This window comes from Coenobita brevimanus, chromosome 100, assembly GCF_032717465.1.
Source record: "Coenobita brevimanus isolate Jiangsu-jjx chromosome 100, ASM3271746v2, whole genome shotgun sequence".
NCBI lineage: Eukaryota > Metazoa > Arthropoda > Malacostraca > Decapoda > Coenobitidae > Coenobita > Coenobita brevimanus.
In genome coordinates this window covers 45,156,802-45,160,064 of record NC_137053.1, presented here as the reverse complement: position 1 = coordinate 45,160,064, position 3,263 = coordinate 45,156,802, and the positions used below count along the sequence as shown (strand labels likewise).

The 3,263-nt window shown below is 43.6% G+C and overlaps 1 non-coding gene across 1 annotated transcript; it reads left to right on the top strand.

Moving 5' to 3' along the window:
* Positions 1-1,682: 1,682 nt before the first annotated feature.
* Positions 1,683-1,801, top strand: LOC145414794 (5S ribosomal RNA). The gene has a single exon (XR_013899948.1). It is a non-coding gene; the product is annotated as a 5S ribosomal RNA (ribosomal RNA).
* The last annotated feature ends 1,462 nt before the right edge of the window (positions 1,802-3,263 follow it).

The window sequence follows — 3,263 nt, the reverse complement described above, 5'->3', positions numbered from 1 at the left end:
TCACCTGACCCTGGACCAACATAATCAGAGAAGTGTTGCAGAGCAAGGATGAGTGCAAGAAGTTCTTTCTCAGTAGCTGAATAATTTCTCTGGGCCATATTGATTTTTTTTTTATAAAATAACATACAGGCATGTCATAACCTTGATCATCATTCTAATGCAAAAATGCACCGGCCCTTTGCCCACTGGCATCATTAGCTAATTTTAAAGGTTTATCAAAATTTGGAGTTTGAAGCACAGGATGTGTTCATAGAATGACTTTGACTTCAGAAGAGGCATCCTCACACTCTGACTTCCACTCATACTTGACTCCATTCCATAATAAATCTGTGAGGGGGGACTACAAGATCAGAGAATTTCAGGACAAAACGTCTATAGTACCCTGTCGTACCCAAGAACCGTTGCAACTCTCTTTCCTGTTTTGGGGTTGAGGGGAATTTACTATGGCGTGAACATTAACATCAGGTGGGCTCACATGGCATTATCCTACCATATAGCCCAGGTTCTGAACTTCTGCACTCAGGGAATTTTTTGACATGCAGGGACCTGCACTCACTTGCTCTCCCGCCAAGTCATTACCCGGAAGAAAAGTGATCCCTTGTACTGGTAGCCAGTCAACAACACCCATACTCACTGAACCAGTAACTAACTGTCTGGAGCTTCAGCTCAACTAGGGGAGCAGATACAAGCTCAACTATATCCTGCAACAAGACACATTGAGTAGGGTCAGTTACATAAACTATCCCCCTCAACATTCGTGACTGTGAAGCTCCTGTGTCTCTAATTATAATGACTTCCTTACCACCATTCCTATTAAGTGAAACTAACCCCTTAGATATGAAGTTAGCAAATAACTTATCTGAGAAGGAGTCACTTTATGTACTCCTTGGGGGAGGACATTCTGACTGAGTCATATTACCACTGCCTCTTGATCCTGACGGCTGCACTGCTCCAGTCTTACTAATGTCAAACAATGGCCCTACAGGAGTCTGTCTATCAACAACTGACAGCTCCACTCTGCCCTTATCAACCATAGGCATCTGCTGGGGAGGTGCTGGGGAGGTGTCTGACTGCCGCAAAAATATCTGTGGGTGGCTGCTCACTGTTGGCTTCATAAGACCTCCAAGAGTTTATTAATGTAATAAGCTTAAGTTTGAAACTTCACCCACGTTTTTTCCAGTACCTATCCTTCAAATGTGCCGTTTTCTGGCAGAACTGGGAAAATATGACACACTTTCCTGACCTTTTGGCAACACTGTCATCACTTATTTTAGAGGAATTAACATTGTTCTCTGTAACACCTGCAATGAGGTGTTTAGTGTATGCTGCAAAGTGTTGCTGTGTTTACTTGACAAGACTAGAGTAGATCAGGCCCCTAGCTCTCTCGTGTATGGCCCTTTTAGACACGAGGCCCAATTGGCTTAAAGCCAGCCCTATACTGGGAACATTGCAAGCCCAGAACATGTTCATTAATTCATTCATTGCCAGACGCCATGTATCCCAAACGGGGTGGCCAAGGGCTTAGAGTTAACTGTTTTACAGGGAGGGGCACTAATCCTCCACCAACCCCACTTGACACGTAGGGATGCCAACAGCATCTGGTGTTCCCAGGCGGTCACCGATCCAAGTACTAACCAGACCCAACGTTGCTTAACTTCGCTGATTGGACGGGAAGCGGTGTACTCAACGGCCATACCACGTTGAGTACACCGCTTCCCACCCGATCAGCGAAGTTAAGCAACGTTGGGTCTGGTTAGTACTTGGATGGGTGACCGCCTGGGAACACCAGATGCTGTTGGCATCCCTACGTGTCAAGTGGGGTTGGTGGAGGATTAGTGCCCCTCCATGTAAAACAATTAACTCTAAGCCCTTGGCCACCCCGTTTGGGATACATGGCGTCTGGCAATGAATGAATGAATGAACATGTTCTGGGCTTGCAGTGTTCCCAGTAGTAGGGCTGGCTTTAAGCCAATTGGACCAATTGCTACCAATTGGGCCTCGTGTCTAAAAGGGCCATACACGAGAGAGCTAGGGGCCTGATCTACTCTAGTCTTGTCAAGTACACACAGCAACACTTTGCAGCATACACCAAACACCTCATTGCAGGTTTTACAGAGAACAATGCACTTTTCAAAAGCGATTTAAACATTTTATTTGTTTACTTGTATGCTTACATGAAGGTAATTTTATATTACACTGTAGCTTAGATCTATTTGGCCCATTAACTCGCACTTCTTAAGCACACATTTTGATTGCTTTCCATTCTACCATAGCGATATAAAATCTATAATAGACTATTTTATATTTCGGTGATACTACAGACCTTGGCTGTGAACCTGGGGGCCCAAACAAAAATGTTACCTATTGGGATCCGCAGCTCCTAGGGCCGGTCCTGTCCAGTAGTGTCACTTGGTGTTAACTTTGCTTTGCCAGAGGAAAGGTTCACAAAGACTGGTTGTTTTGCTCTCCTACCCTTAGAAGATTCCTGAGGCATACATTCTTGCTTATGAATTATACAATAATTATCTGCTACATCGGCAGCTCACTTAGGGTATTTAAATTTTTCTCAGCAAGGTGAGTAGCAACATCCTGATCTATGCTACCAGTGAAGTTCTCCAAGATTATTCTCTCAGTTTAGAGAAATCGTTAACTTTCTTAGATCAGATAAATCTGTAAGTACTCTAACATATTCCACATGAGTCTGATCTTCCTGTTAAAAAGTAGATCAAAATTTAAGTCTGTATGCCTCTGACACGAACTTATCACGGAGTGTGGTAACACTCCGTAAGCAGGAAGGGTGCAGGTTCACACCGGCGTCTCATCCTTTAGGGTATAGGACCATTTTCGTGAAAACAGTCGCAAAGTTTAGTTCTAAGCTTACGAACTAAAAGACCCTCACTATTCAAGTGCAAAACTACCCGCAAAGTCTTGCTGTCCTTCTTAGGAGTCGCAAAATCGAACTGCAAAAATTTTAATTTTGTTCTTTCCTTCTTTCTCTCTTTCTTTCTTTCTTTCCTTCTCATCAGTCATAACTCCAAAACAAAAAGGCGTACACGAGCGTACTATACACCAAAATGCCGCTTGTTAAGTGTAGATGTTTCTTTTCATGTTTAGAAAAACATTCAGGCCACAGTTCACGAGTTATGGCCTTAAAACCGCATCGCTACCACCTGTAAGTAAGCCATTTTGTGCAATATTGGTTAGCTACAGCTCGCCTACAGTTGACGAATGTACCAAAGCATTTCGTTTCACGGGAAGGCAGC